Source organism: Eptatretus burgeri, chromosome 16, assembly GCF_056783735.1.
Source record: "Eptatretus burgeri isolate ZD-2024b chromosome 16, Ebu_testis_v1, whole genome shotgun sequence".
NCBI lineage: Eukaryota > Metazoa > Chordata > Myxini > Myxiniformes > Myxinidae > Eptatretus > Eptatretus burgeri.
Window position 1 is genome coordinate 20696877 of NC_140976.1, and position 16809 is coordinate 20713685.

At 49.6% G+C, this 16809-nt stretch overlaps 1 protein-coding gene across 1 annotated transcript in view; it reads right to left on the bottom strand.

Annotated features, from left to right (window-relative positions):
• Positions 1 to 16809, bottom strand: part of LOC147010667 (mannosyl-oligosaccharide 1,2-alpha-mannosidase IA-like) — a 506989-nt gene that overhangs the window by 213218 nt on the left and 276962 nt on the right. The window lies entirely within an intron of this gene.

The following is a 16809-nucleotide window of genomic DNA, read 5'->3' on the forward strand; positions in this document are numbered from 1 at the left end:
AGTGGGAAAATTTCATTCCAAATACACAACACAAGGAATTCGAACATAGGTGCATCACGTTCAAATGGTAATAAGAGATTCCATGAATCACGTGTACAACTGATGGGCTAATGATGAAAAAGTTTTGACGTGAGCAAACACGATTTCTAACCTTTATGTGCGAATTACTTGTGGGTGTTAGTTATGATGTATGGAAAATATGTTTCTCGGAGATGTAAATCTGAAAAGCAAAATGTACTTTATTTTAGGTGCCGCTCTCATATACCGGAGCACTGACTGGTACGGTTTGCCAGAGGAGCTGGGTTTGATTCCCACTCTGGGCCTGTAATTTTTCCACATATATTTATGATGTTCTATCCTGCTCACTTCTATTTACATATATATATATATATATATATATATATATATATATATATATATATATATATACATACATATACATATATATTGTTGTGGTTGACGAAATTCGCAAACCACCATTCAGGTCCCTTAGGTGAGATATCTCTGTAAGTATATGTGTAGTTACGCCCAAACCCGTTGTTTAGAGAGAATAAATGTTATTCATTCGGGCTGCGACCCTTCGAGATAGCCGTTTTTCTTTTACTATCTTTATTTTGGACCAGCCGCCATTACTACCACCACAACCACCACCAACCACGTCTCAACAGCCATCAACAGCCATCACCACCAACCACGTCTCAACAGCCATCACACAACAACCACCAACTGCAACGCCGCTTCACAACAACAGTCACGACCCTTGCCGTCACATCTCGCTCTCGCAACCATCGCATCACCGCCATTCCCGCGCCGCTTGTGGGCGCCGATCCTGGACTCGTGCAGGGCGCGCACCGAGCAGCGGGTGCAAAAACACCAGCCTTTCCGAGAAATCGGATCGAAAACGATTCACGCCCACTTCTGTTCCGTCCTATCGGCGAGCGTGGGGCGATTTGGCCCCGCCTCCAGGTGCGTCGGAGTATAATCGCTATATGCAGATTCGCGGATCAAAAATCATTCACGCCCACTTTTCCTCTGTCCAATGGGGAGCCAGCCAGAGGTGAAGGGTCGAAGGTGAAGGAGCGAAGCCCCGGGGGCTATAAGGGGCCGCGTTCGCTTGCCGAAAAGTAGTAGTCAGTCAAGGAGAGTTGAGAAGAGAAGAGTCAGAGAAAGCAGTTGGACGGAGTTGTGGAGAGTGGGAGAGTTGGAGAGGTGGCGGCGGCGAAGGCAGTCGAGAGGGCGCTCGTGTCAGAGTCGGGGAGCCGCGGAGAGGGGAGGCCGGTAACGCGACCGAGGTCGCGGTGGAGACGCTCGTCGCGGGACCCGAGCCAGCGAGATATCCTCATTCCCCCGAGCATCAACAACCCCCTCCTGTTTCCCCCCGTGCTGAGATAGTGTGAAAAGGGGGCCCCGTTCCCACCCCATTTCCAGGCAGTGCCAGCGAGGCCCGCGGAGTCGGGGCGCCACCGCCATTTTTGCGGCTCATCACCAGACGGGTAGGCTCGACACGGTCTCGGCCCCAGGCCCGTCTGCCCCCCTCATCGTTGAGGGTGGTCCCTTTTTCTTTTGCTTTGAGTATATGTGTTGTCGGCGCCGTCTGTGAAGTAAAACTGTATAAGTGTTGCCGTGTAGTCGGTAGTAGATCTGCATTGTGTTTCTCTTTTACATTTGCTTTTTGTGCAGAATTGTCATGTCACTTTTACATTTGCTTTTGGTGTATAATTGTATATGTGTGCTTTCCGTTTGCCGCGGAATAAATGTGCTTTATGTTGAACTGTTTTTCCCGTTTCGCTTCGTCTTTTCTCTAATTGAATCTCCATATTACTTCACGTAAAGGGTTGGTCGTGGGCTAAAGACGCCCAATAATTAATCGAACCGTCGAGGTTGACTATAACACCGCTCGGTTATCCCGATAGTACGGAACGGGTCGCTTAAAGTGGCCCGTGTCCGAAGTCGACCTGCGGCGAGGTGCGATCGCCCGGTCTACCCTCCGTGTGGGTACTTAGGTAGGTCGAATTTGGCGAGCAACCCTATCCCACGCGGGGGGCCGATTGGCACGATCGTGGTGAGGCCGAAAGGCCCACCCGTGACTAGTTCCCGGCGTTAGTCCGAGAGGGTCACGACGGGATTGTCCGTCCGGTGGGCGACGTGCCGCGATTCGAGTTACGTGGCCGCTCGCACGCCGGCGGGCGCGAATCTGCAACACTGGTGTCAGGTCGTGAGATACAAACTCACCCCCCTCCTCGCGACACTGGTGTCGGAGAACGGGACAACGGGCTCTCCTGTCTCCAGCTAAATTTACGGGAATCGGTCCAGGGGTGAGAGGAGCGACCCCCGATTCCCTCAAAATTACGAGCGATTCAAATTAACCCTTTACGAGAAATAAGATGGCGTCTCAAGGCGAGCGGGAGCCGGGGGTATTAGAAATGTATATGTGTAGTAATGTAGAATCCATGGTCCAGGATGAAAACCCCGTGCAGGAAATGTTGGTTGTGCAGGAACACGAACTCGCCCAACTGAACCCAGAGCCCGAAATAGGTGCGGCGGCGGCCGCGGTGTATGACACCTCCCCTCCCCCTCTCCGCCCAAACCCCCCCCCCGATCCTTGCCGAATCGGCTCAGCTGAGTGCACCCGACATGGCCCAGCTATGCGCCATGCTGGCAGGAATCAGTTGGGACATGCACGAAATGAAAACAAAAATGGAAACAAACACGAACGAAATAAAAGGCATGAACAAGCAAATGAACGAAGTAAAACGAAAATGGATGCGAATACACAGCAAATGAACGAAATGGAAACAAACATGAAGGAAGAAATGAAAGAGCTGCGGGGTGAGACGCAGAGCATGGGCCGAAGCCTGCAGGCGGGCATGAAGGCAGTAACCGGGGAGCTTAAAATGGCGACTCCATGTATGGGAGCGAACGAGCTGGGAGGGAGTGCAACGGCTGTCGGGCCCGCGGTGGAGGCAGGTAAGGAGAAAATAATTCGGGAGACAAGAGACGAGGTGAAAGTAATTGGGAGGGAGAGAAAAGAACAATTAAGACGGAAAGCAAGGATGAGGTACGCGGAGATCGTGAAAGAGCAAGGAGTGAAAAACAGGGAAGGACGGGAGCGACTTAAGGAGAAAGCAAGGTTGACCTACATAAAGATAAGGGAAAGACGCCAGAAAGAAGCAGAGACTAATAGACACGAGGGGACAACAGAAACGAATAAATGTACAGAGACACGGGAGATGGGAACGATAGAGGAGAGACTGCATGATAATGACGGGGTTAGAGACGCACACACACACAGAGGTAGTGGAGGACGATGAGGTTGAGCTCGCGGAGCGTGTAGGGACCCGGTGCGAGCAGCGGGATAGCCTCCTCCAGGAACGAGGGGAGGGAGTATGCCCCCTTGAGGCGAGTCACGACCAGGTGAGTTCGGTCGTGCTTTGCGAGTTCGAGGGGAGGAGTGCTGTGGTGCACGCCGAGCTTGGGGGGTATAGAGGCCCCGGAGACCCTTGTGGGGACACGAATCCCCAGTGTGGTTGTCCCGGTGTGTGTGGTGTCGAGGTGTGTGTTCACGAGTGTGGCGAAATGCGTGCTGCAACGCACGCATAGCGCGGGTGCAAGGGCGTGTGTGAGAGCGACCGGGTGGGTGACAAAGACCCCGTGTGTGGAAGCGACCCCGTGTGTGAGTGGTGTGGTGGCGACTGTGCCGGAGTACGTGCTTCCCAGCACGCCATGTGTAAAAGGGGCACCGCAAGTGGAAGAGGCCGTGTGTGTGAGTGAAACGGCCAGTATGAGTGAGGCACCGCGGTCGAGTGCCCCCGCGTGTGTGAGTGGTATGGTTTGTGTGAGGGAAATGGCACGAGTGAGTGGAAGGCCGCGAGTGAGTGGAGCCACGTGTGCGAGGGAGGTGGTATGCGTGAGAGGGACAGCGTGTGCAAGGTCGCTGTATGTGAGGGAGATGTCGGTCGGCATGTGTGAACATGCAGCCGCGTCTCCTGGTGTGAGTTAAATGGTGAGGTGTGTTAGCGTCGTGACACGCGGGAGTGCGTGTGTGGAATGGAGACGGTGACTGCGACAGAGGAAAGAAAGCCGGGTAGCGGCTGTAGCTGTTTCGGGGACCGTGCCGGGTTCGCCCAGCCGTGAGCACGAGGTCCGTGCTGTGCAACGCACGAGGCCCCCACGTGCTCGCTTGCGAGAGTGAAGTCCCGGTCCGGAAACGCACGCGGTGGATTTGCCGATCCCGCGGAAGGACAAAGTTTAGGCAGGATTATGGATTTGGACCGGACGGGTTCTCCACGCGATCGTGTGTGTTAAGCTCCAACGGGCAAAGCACATGTGTTCGCGTGGGGAACCCCTCGAGACGTGGGGCTTGTTTTTTTTTATGCGCACGGTGACGTCATGGCTGCACGTGGGGTTGGAATCCGGCAGGATGGGTATCCCTGCCGGATGGTACCGTCCAGGGAGGGACGAGGTACACGTGCAGCTGCATGACGTCACGGGCAGGTGCAAAGTGCGCGAGCTGTGAGTTGCCGCGCTGGTGCTGCGCATGTGAAAAAAAAAAAAAGCAAGCCTCACTTTCGGGTGCACAGGATTCCTGGGCAAGGGGTGGAAGACCCCCTTGACCAGGGCACAGGATGGAAACTAGTTAGGGGGAAGGGTTAGCATAGCTAGACCGGCTCCATGGGGCAGGGGTAAGTCCTCATGGGGCCCGTGGAATGGATTAGTTAGAGGGATTTAGATGAGCTTTAGGTGGGGAAATAAAAGTTATTTTAGAGATTTGGAGACAGTGACAGCCTTTGGATGTGTAGAGTTGACGTAGTTTAGCTACGTAGTGTTAAATGGAACGTGCTATAGTATAAGGGACGACGTGGGAGCACGAGTTAGTTAGGGGATGCAGATAGAAGGATGGCAGAGTTCAGCGGTGAGTGTGTTGAAGAGTTGGTGAGTGAAGTGGAAGCATGTGCTTGGTGAGTGAGTGAGGCCAGCGGGTCTGTGTGTATGGAGCGAATGGGGAATGCATGGTGCGATGAGTGATTGGGGGGAGGAGTGACTCCCGCCCAAGGGACCCCGGGGTCAGTATAAAGTGAGTTAGGGGGTTAGTTAAATTGAAAAATGGAGGTCGTTTTGTTGTTGGTGTGAATGTAGGCTCGAAACCCATTTGGAGGGGTGCAGGAGCCCTGTTGACGGGCTGGGAGCGTGGCTGCGAAAGGTGAGTATCGCTGAGTGGGTACCCCGGGCACCAGGCTAGTCGGCCGTGGTAGGCCAAGGGCCCATGGGGGGCCGGGATAGCGTAGTGGGCACGGGTGCGTCTGCTTGGTGCGGGGGCCCGGGGCGCCATTAGCCGCGTGGGCAGTGTTGTGGGCACGGGTGACCCTCGGAAAGGGGCCTGGGAAGCCAGCCTGCCACGTGTGCGTTTCAGGGGAGGTGCCATGGGGGGCACTCCCCGGAGTTTAGGGAGCTGGTAGGCTCGGAGGCAGTGTAGTGCCCGGGGGTGCCATCGTCGGAGAATCGGCAGAGGGTCGTGCCTGCCAAAAGGAGCCACGTGTCCCAGCCATGAGACCGTGTGAGGGCACGGAGAGAAAATTGGGGGGCGAGGCCCGAAATTGTGAGGACACCAACACAGGCGACGGGAATCTGGGTTGTTAGAACCAATAGTTGAAGCGAGAGGTGCTTGTTGAAAGCCCCGGGGTAGTTTAACAGTTAAATGGATAGGGTAGATGAGGAAGTGTACCCCTCCGCACCATCCATCCCCTCGCTCTCGTTGTGGGCCGCTGGACCCACTTTGGGTTAGATCGCTGAAGTCTGGGGAGGCCATTCTGAGGCTTCGTTGGGCCTCGGCACAGGACGCTAGCTCTCCCTTATTCCCCTCCGGGAAGGGAACGTCGGGGTTGGGAGTAGGCTAGGTGACAGGATAGGTTAGCCGAACAAAGACGATAAAGGGGTTAGGGGATGATTTATAGAGGGGAAGTGAAAATAAAAAAATAAGTTGGGGCTAAATTGGGGTTTGACAAATTAAGGGAGTGGGTATAGACAGTGACAGGCAAAGGCGATAGGTTGGGAGGGAGACCGTAGAGTAGGTCCGAGCCCGCCTTCCGAGTGGCCAGCACCACCGCACTCCCTCCACCAACCTCCACTGAACGGCAAAGGCTGGCCAGCTTCATCTGCTGGCTGCGTTGCTGCAAGGCAAAGGCCGGCCCACTTCATCGGCAGCTGTTGTTTTGCTGCAAGGCCTGTGCCGGCTGGATCGTCTGCAGCTGCTGTGCTGCAAGGCCTGTGCCAGTCGGATTGTCTGCAGCTGCTGTGCTGCAAGGCCTGTGCCGGTCGGATTGTCTGCAGCTGCTGTGCTGCAAGGCCTGTGCCGGTCGGATTGTCTGCAGCTGCTGTGCTTCAAGGCCTGTGCCGGCCAATTCATCTGCCGGCTGTGTTTGCCTGCAGCGGCCTTGTTCTGCAGGCTGTGTTTGCCTGATCACCTTTGCCATGCCATGCCCACTGCCCCTGTTCACCCGCCCCGTTCAATTTTTGCTTGCCCCCCCCCCCCCCGTTCATTGCCATGTGCGCCAGGATCAGAAAGCAACAGTTTGCAAGCTGCAAGAACTGCCCTGTTGGCAGCTACAACACGGGCCTGCAGTGGCGGCCCGTGCACCGTGTTTGCGTGCATCCATTCATCCATCCATTCGTTGTGCTCATTGCGTGTGCCACTTGAGCTGGCACGGAGACTGTGTTTGTGCAGCCCATGCACCGTTGTGGTTCACTGCGTTCAGTTCAAAAGGGAAGGCCTTGGACTGCGAGTGAGCAGCCGGCCACTTTCCCTGTCACCTGCATTGTTTGAGCCAGAGACTGCATGCGAGCAGCCTGGCTCCCTGCTAACTGCTTTCTTTTTGCAGAGTTCATTGATCCTGGGCCATGGTTTAGTGTAAAATTTGTAAGTTAAGGTTAAGATGTACTGTAAATATGAGTGCGCCCCTGGCATGTCTGTCCTAGCGCCGGCAATTTTATTTAAGTCGTCCGTGTGAGTGGGTTTGTGAGTTAGTTACTCAGCCCTCAGGTTATTTATTTTGGGGACACGAATACCATGAATGTCGCACTCAGGGATCCATAGGTAAAATGTACTAGGGGAAAACTACACATGATGGCACACGAAAATTTGACGACTCGGGACGAGTCTGTAAAAAGGGGAGGGGGTAGTGTTGTGGTTGACGAAATTCGCAAACCACCATTCAGGTCCCTCAGGTGAGATATCTCTGTAAGCATATGTGTAGTTAGGCCCAAACCCGTTGTTTAGAGGGAATAAATGTTATTCATTCGGGCTGCGACCCTTCTAGATAGCCGTTTTTCTTTTACTATCTTTATTTTGGACCAGCCGCCATTACTACCACCACAACCACCACCAACCACGTCTCAACAGCCATCACACAACAACCACCAACCGCAACGCCGCTTCACAACAACAGCCACGACCCTTGCCGTCACATCTCGCTCTCGCAACCATCGCATCACCGCCATTCCCGCGCCGCTTGTGGGCGCCGATCCTGGACTCGTGCAGGGCGCGCACCGAGCAGCGGGTGCAAAAACACCAGCCTTTCCGAGAAATCGGATCGAAAACGATTCACGCCCACTTCTGTTCCGTCCTATCGGCGAGCGTGGGGCGATTTGGCCCCGCCTCCAGGTGCGTCGGAGTATAATCGCTATATGCAGATTCGCGGATCAAAAATCATTCACGCCCACTTTTCCTCTGTCCAATGGGGAGCCAGCCAGAGGTGAAGGGTCGAAGGTGAAGGAGCGAAGCCCCGGGGGCTATAAGGGGCCGCGTTCGCTCGCCGAAAAGTAGTAGTCAGTCAAGGAGAGTTGAGAAGAGAAGAGTCAGAGAAAGCAGTTGGACGGAGTTGTGGAGAGTGGGAGAGTTGGAGAGGTGGCGGCGGCGAAGGCAGTCGAGAGGGCGCTCGTGTCAGAGTCGGGGAGCCGCGGAGAGGGGAGGCCGGTAACGCGACCGAGGTCGCGGTGGAGACGCTCGTCGCGGGACCCGAGCCAACGAGATATCCTCATTCCCCTGAGCATCAACAACCCCCTCCTGTTTCCCCCCGCGCTGAGATAGTGTGAAAAGGGGGCCCCGTTCCCACCCCATTTCCAGGCAGTGCCAGCGAGGCCCACGGAGTCGGGGCACCACCGCCATTTTTGCGGCTCATCACCAGACGGGTAGGCTCGACGCGGTCTCGGCCCCAGGCCCGTCTGCCCCCCTCATCGTTGAGGGTGGTCCCTTTTTCTTTTGCTTTGAGTATATGTGTTGTCGGCGCCGTCTGTGAAGTAAAACTGTATAAGTGTTGCCGTGTAGTCGGTAGTAGATCTGCATTGTGTTTCTCTTTTACATTTTCTTTTTGTGCAGAATTGTCCTGTCACTTTTACATTTGCTTTTGGTGTATAATTGTATATGTGTGCTTTCCGTTTGCCGCGGAATAAATGTGCTTTATGTTGAACTGTTTTTCCCGTTTCGCTTCGTCTTTTCTCTAATTGAATCTCCATCTTACTTCACGTAAAGGGTTGGTCGTGGGCTAAAGACGCCCAATAATTAATCGAACCGTCGAGGTTGACTATAACACCGCTCGGTTATCCCGATAGTACGGAACGGGTCGCTTAAAGTGGCCCGTGTCCGAAGTCGACCTGCGGCGAGGTGCGATCGCCCGGTCTACCCTCCGTGTGGGTACTTAGGTAGGTCGAATTTGGCGAGCAACCCTATCCCATGCGGGGGGCCGATTGGCACGATCGTGGTGAGGCCGAAAGGCCCACCCGTGACTAGTTCCCGGCGTTAGTCCGAGAGGGTCACGACGGGATTGTCCGTCCGGTGGGCGACGTGCCGCGATTCGAGTTACGTGGCCGCTCGCACGCCGGCGGGCGCGAATCTGCAACAATATATATATATGTGTATATATATATATATATATATATATATATATATATATATATATATATATATATATATATATATATATATATATATATATGTATATATATAAACACACACACACACACACACACACTACATGGCCAAAAGTATGTGGACATGCCTTCCCATTCGTGGATTTAGCTATTTCTGCCACACCCATTGCTGACAGATGTATACAACCAAACACACAGCCATGCAATCTCCAGAGACAAACATTGGCAGTGGAATGGGCTGTACTGAAGAGTTCAGTGACTTTCAATGTGGCACCCTCACAGGATACCACCTTTCCAACAAGTCGCTTCATCAGATTTTTGCTCTACTAGAGCTGCCATGGTCAACTGTAAATGCTGTTATTGTGAAGTGGAAACATCTTAGAGCAACAATACCACAGCTGTGAAGTGGTAGGCCACACAAGCTCACAGAAAAGGGATGGCCAAGCGCTGAAGTGAGTAGCGCAGAAAAATTGTCTGTCGTCGGTTACAACACTCACTACCGAGATCCAAACTGCATCTGGAAACAACATCAGCACAAATACTGTTCATCGAGAACTTCATGAAATGGGTTTCCATGGCCGAGCAGCCGCACACAAGCCTAAGATCACCATGTGCAATGTCAAGCGTCAGCTGGAGTGGTGTAAGGCTCACCACCATTAGACTCTGGATCATTGGAAATGCATTCTCTGGTATGATGAATCATGCTTCACCATCTGGCTGTCCGACTGACTAATCTGGGTTTGGCGGATGCCAGGGGAACGCTACTTGCCCGAATGCATAGTGCCAACTGTAAAGTTTGGTGGAGGAGGAATAATGTTGTTCATTTCTAGGGCTGTTTTTCATTGAATGTGCTCAGCCCCTTAGTTCCAGTGAAGGGAAATCTTAATACTACAGCATACTATGACATTCGAGATGATTCTGTGCTTCCAACTTTGTGGAAACACTTTGGGGAAGGCCATACCTGTTTCAGCATGACGATGCCCCATATACAAAGTGAGGTCCGTCCAGAAATGATTTGTTGAGATCGGTGTGGAAGAACTTGACCGGCCTGCACAGAGCCCTGACCTCAACCCCACTGAACACCTTTGGGATGAATTGGAGCGCCGACTGTGAAACAGACCTAATCTTCCAACATCAGTGCCTGACCTCACGAATGCTCTTGTGGCTGAATGGAGGCAAATCCCCACAGCAATGATCCAACATCTTGTGGAAAGCCTTTCCAGAAGAGTGGAGGCTGTTATAGCAGAAAATGGGGGACCAACTTTGACTTCGGGTTCGGGTTTTGAGATGACGGCTGGTTCTCTCAGGGGTCTCTGCCGACTTTCTCAAAGTTAAGCTTCCGGTCATTATTTGTCACTTTTTCACTGTTTATTTTCTTACCTACATTTTTACTGTGTGTTCCTAGTTCGGTTTTGTTTCAAAAATTGAGCTATTTTGTGAGTTTTCGTCAATCTTGACTTTTGGGTTATCTCGAGGCCTACCTGTCTTTCCCGTCGAGGTGTACGATCGTTTTTATTTGTATATTCTCCCAATTGCCATCAGTTCCTATCTTCTCCACTTTTGCCACTTCCCCCCCACCCCCATCCATCCCACCCAACTACACCCTCTTAAAAATTGCTTGTCTTAGAATTTAAAAAACACAACAAAAAAAAAACCGCTTTCTCCCTCCATACCCACGAGTACTGACCCTTCTTCTTCCTCCTCCTGCCATCACCCCATCTTCCTTTTATGTGAGCTGACCCACTTTCACCATTACCTTCACAATTTCTTCCAACATCCTTCCATTCCCTAATCTTACCTAATCTTCAAAAATCCATCAAAACATTTTTTTCCCTTGTATTCTTTCGAACTATACATCTCCCAAAACCACGTGTTTCTCTACCCCTTCCTCTTCCTGTTACTTTTCATCGACCCATCAGTTTCCCTCTGCGTTTACTGATCCAAATTCACGATACAGCCTCCATGATTATACTTCAACCTTTCCTTTTCCTAATCTTACGCAATCCTTATTTACAATAAATACAGATAAAAACAGCTGTTCACCACCACCTCTTATCATCTCCCATCCAAATCCTCAATCTTTTCTACCCCCGTTAATTCACCCCAAACCCACCTCCTTCAAATTTCCTGCTTTCCTTCCTGAAAGTCCCTGTGGTGTCAATCTTGTATTCCCCATGTTCCCCGCCCCATCTCTTTCCCTTCCACAGATCTCCTAATGTCTCTGTTCCCCACTGTTTTGTCCTTCCCACTCCCGCCCCTCTTGTCTCATGCCCCCCTTGCTGTGCGTTGTGTGTTAGCTCTCATACGAGCCTCGACAAGGTGTATAAATAAATAAATAAATAAAAATTCATTTCTAACTCGACACCTCCCGTAACCACGTGTTTCTGCTGGAATTGTTTCTACCCCCTGCGTTTGCCGATCCAAATTCACCATTCACCTCCCAATTTTTCTTCAACCTTTCCTTGACCTAATCTTATGCAATCTTTTTCAAAAAAAAACAAATAATAATAATAATAATAAAAATGGTCTCATAATGCTTCAACTTCCTCTTTCACACGTGTGGTACTCATTACTGTATCATAATTCACTACTCTTCTACTATTTCAACAGACTGCTCTCAATTCGACCTTTCCTTCATACCTTGTCTACAAAGTCCACTGTTACAATATTTCTTCTCTCTATTCTCTTAATTCGCCTTTATTGCATCCCTCAAGTAATGTCTATAATTGCATCTCTGAACAAAAAAAATTTTAAAACCACAGTTTGCGATGCATGTTCATTTTCCATCAATCGTCATTTTAGTCCAACTTCAGTGGCAAATCACCCCTCTCACCGCTCCCTCTCCAAGCAACAGTCACACTCTTCCCTTCCCAAGCTTCCCTGTCACCTTTCTCCCTCAACTCTCCCCACTCACCCTTCTCCCTCCAATCACCCCTCAATCCCCCTTCTCAAGGTTGCCCCACTCACATCCACAAAGCTGCCTCCTTCCCCTGCCCTCTCTCCTCCATCTCCTCAAATCCTCAACTGCCTTCTGCCCCCTATCGTGTTACTCCCCACTGTACCTCAACCGAGCACCACAGAGTCTTTTCTCCTCCTCATCTGTCCCTCTCCCATAGCTCTTCTGCAATCCCCCACACTCTTTCAATAACTCTCCTTCCCTCCCCCCCACTCCTCCCAAATCCCCCCTCCCCCTCCGCTCCCCTGCACCCAAAGCCTTCTCCCCTCCCTCTTCCTTAACAGTGTGGAACTAAAACATCCGAGGCCTTTGCTCAAACCTGACAGATATTTCCATACAGGTTGCCACTGACAAACCATACATAATTTGCTTAACAAAAACTTTCTTCCTTCAAGACATCTCTGACTCCCTAGTATCTCTCCCTGGTTACTCCCTCCTCCGGTATGACAGACCTGAGCCTCGTCCTGGTGGAGGAGTTGCTCTCTTCATCAAAGACTCTATTCCTCACTCTCCATGCACTGCCCTCACTCCCCCACACCCCCAGGAATACCTCTGACTACGGCTTCCCTCCACTCTCACCTCATGTTCATATGTGTACTGTACCGTCCACCAAACAGTGATGACTCCATTTACACCTCACTATCCGAAAACATGGACCAACTTTTATCCTCCTATCCGAACTCTCTCTTCCTCATATGTGGTAACTTCAATTGTCATCATGCCAGTTGACTGATTGTGGGTACCTCTCTGACCTGTCATGACACTTCAGCAAAAGACTTCTGCAACTCATTGGGACTGACTCAATCGGTCAACATCCCAACACGGACCTCAACCAACGTTACTCCATCTCTTCTGGATATTATTCTGACAAATTTCCATGAAAATATCTGCTGTTCTTCCTCTGCTCCAACCGATTCATCTGACCACATGCTTGTCAAAGTAGACATCTCTCTGGGTGTTATCAGAGAACCACCTCAGCGCCGTCGACACTGACATTTCACTCAGGCTGACTGGCAGGGTATTCAAGCAGCCATCAAATTTCTAGACTGGTCTCCCATTGCTACTTTCCCCAACATCACCTCATCCTGGGAATTCTTTCAAAGAAACTTGCTTCCCTCATGCACAGATTTATCCCCTCTCATCTTCAGTTTTCCTACCCTTCCTCCCACCCATGGTTCACTGAAGCTCGTGGTGAGGCCGTTGTCCTGAAACAACTTGCCTTTGCCTCATGGAAAGCAAACCCTTCTGAGGGTAATCTCAGTTCCTTCCATAAAGCTTGGAACAAGTGTGTGTCTTCACTTAGGAGAGCCAGAAAACAACATCTTTCTAAGCTCAAGTCTGAACTCACAAACCTCTCTCCCACCTTCAAATCCTGGCGGCATCTAATCAAATCTGTTTCTGGTGTATGTTCCCCCTCCATCCCCTCCCTTACATCAAATGGCTGCACTGCTGAAACTGCAAGTGAAAAGACTGAATGCCTAAACTCCGTGTTTGTTTGTAAATCTTGTGTCCAAAACCCATCACTTTCTGTCCCCACCTTACCCAGTCGCACCCAACTGTCCCTGGACTCTGTGTTTTTTTCTCCTGACAAGGTGGAGAGCTTGCTGTCAAACCTCGACTCCGATTCTGCAACCGGTCCAGATGGCATCAGCCAATGTGTCCTAAAAACCTGCTCCTCTGCTCTTGCTCACCCTCTCTCTGTTCTATTCACCCTCTCATTTGCTCAAGGTCATCTGCCATTTGCTTGGAAATCAGCAAACATCACTGCTCTGCACAAAAAAGGTGCTAAAGCAGATCCCTGCAACTACCGACCAATCAGCCTTCTCCCAATCATCAGCAAGGTAATGGAATCCATCATCGCTTCAGACATCAAATCCTTCCTTTTCTCCAATGGCTTGATTTCCGATCATCAATTTTGTTTCAGACCAGGTCACTCTACCCTGGATATGCTGCTTCTGCTCTCCCAACAATGGATGAAGGTCCTCAATGCCAGACATGAAACCAGAGCCATATCTCTGGACATATCGCATGGTTTCGACATGGTCTGGCACCCTGCCATACTCACCAACCTCTCTTCCTATGGTATCCAAGGCAATCTCTGCTTACGGCTTGCAGACTTCCTCTCCTGTTGCAGGCAGCGTGTGGCCCTAAATGGAGTTCTTTCACCCCTCTTCCTGTCCATCCTGGAGTTTCTCAAGACAGTGTTCTAGGCCCTGTTCTTTTTCTGGTTTTCATCAATGTTCTCTCTGATCTCTGTAAAATTCTCTTTATCTCTTTGCTGATGAATCCACGCTCTGCCGTACCATCTGTCATCCTTCAGACTGGCAAGCAGCAGCTTTTTCGCTCTCTGCAGGTCTGGATAAAATCACAAACTGGTCCAACACGTGGAACATGTCTTTCAATCCTGACAAATCTCACACTCTCACTATGTCTCACCGAAAGAACTGTTTGGAATCCCCCCCGCCCCCCCGCCCATCTACTTTCTCAACAATCCTCTTGAAGAGTCCTTTCATTCAAGTTTCTGGGTCTCACTATCTGCCATGATCTTTCCTGGGAAAGCCACATTTCCAACCTGGCCTCCAGAGCAAGTCGCTGATTGGGCATCCTTTGTCGTGCAAAGTCCATCCTCAGCCCACCTCAGGTCCTGACCGCATAGAAAGCTTTCGTCTGCAGCTTGATGAAGTACTGCTCTGCACTCTATGCCAGTGCTCCTGCCTCTCATCTTTCTCTGCTTCACGTTGTGGAAACCAAGGCATTTAGGATCATTGGTATCTCCTGTGGTGAGGCTGTCTTTGGACCTCACTCTCACCGCAGGCAGGTCGGTGGTCTTTCTGTCTTCCACCATCTCCTCTCCAGTCTTGCACCTCCCCTGCTCTGTCTGCGACACATCCCCCCCCCCCCCCATATTTCTGCAGGGCGCTCAGGGTCTGCCAGCAATCCCCTTCTGGTAAAACTACCAAAATCACGAATTAGTGCTCACCTTCACACTTTCATTTCTCTTTTTTCCACCCTTTGGAATGAACTCCCACACTTTTTTCAATCCCATTATTCCCTCCAGGTCTTTAAATCAGCTGTTCACCACAATCTCTTATCTTCCCCCATTCAAAACCCCGATCTTTTCTACCCCCGTTAATCCACCCCAAACCCACCACCTTCAAATTCCCTGCCTCCCTTTCCAAAAGTTCCTGTTATGCAAGGTCCTGAAAGTCTCTGTGGTGTCCATCTTGTTTATATTATCCCGTGTTCCTCACCCCATCCTCTCCCTTCCACAGATCTCCGAATGTCTCTGTTCCCCACTGTTTTGTCCTTCCCTCTCTCGCCCCTCTTGTCTCCTGCCCCCCTTGTTATGTATGCATTGCGTGTTTGCTCTCATACGAGCATCAACAATGTATTAAAAACAAACAAACAAACAAACAAAGAACTCCAGATTAATTCCCATGATTTTGGAATGAGATGTTCGACGAGCAGGTGTCCACATACTTTTGGCCACATCGTGTATAGGCCTATACATATATATATATATATATATATATATATATATATATATACATATATATAAAATATATATATATATATATATATAAAATATATAATATATCTTCTTCTTCTTCTTTCGGCTGCTCCCGTTCGGGGTCGCCACAGCGGATCATCCGTATGATCCGCATAGTGATTTGGCACATGTTTTACGCCGGATGCCCTTCCTGACGCAACCCTGGTCGCCTCTTACAACACAGGGATATGGTGCACCTATTTTAACCGGGGTATACACCGGCCCAGTACACTGGTACTCATTTCGCCGACCTCGGAAGGATGACAGGCTGAGTCAACCCCCTCTTGTATTAATTCAGTGGTGCAACGGGGCTTGAACTCAGGACCTCTTGGATCCCAAGCCGCTGCCCAAACCACTGCGCCAACACCAGGCTAAATATATATACATATATAATATATATACATATATATATATATACATATATATATATATGTATATATATATATATATACATACACATACATACATATTTGATATATCAAGCTCTTTCTAACCAGTGACTGACTGACTGATATTAAAGATTGTTACCTTCTGGGTGTTGTCAAAGGCTGAAATTTTGTGTGCCAATGGACATCAAAGATGGTGCACAGGAAAAAAAAATCATAGAATCGTCATGCAACATCCATCAATGAAAATATACATAAATGACAAAAAAATTGAAAAAAATGCAAGAGAGCGACCCGAGACAAGGGGGAAGCACGGTAATTTTGTGTGCTGATGGACATCGAAGCCGATACACTGGAAAAAAAAATCACGTAATCGTCAGACATCTCGAAATGAAAATTTAAATTAATGAAAAATATATATGTGAAAATAAATGAATGAAAAATCAAATGCAATTGGGCCACCCAAGACAATAGGGAAGCACGGTTCGTCTGCTTACATAATGTGTAAGCACACCCCGCTATATATATTGGTCGCCTAATGTCTCTGTTCTCTGTGTGTGTGCACACAAGTTCTTGTATGTATCTATGTATGTGTATAAATATATATAATTTTTTTTTTTTTGTCCACACACATATGAAGAAGTGTGTGTGTGTGTGTGCGCGCACGCGCACACACACACACAGATATGTGTATAAATATGCACACACACAGATACGTGTACACACACACACACACACACACACACACACACACACACACACACACACACACACACACACACACACACACACACACTTCTTCATATGTGTGTCGACAAAAATTTTTTATGTATATATATATATATATATATATATATATATATATATATATATATATATATATATATATATATATATATATATATATATATATATATATATATATATATATACACACATACATATATATACACATACATACATATATATACACATACATACATATATATACACAC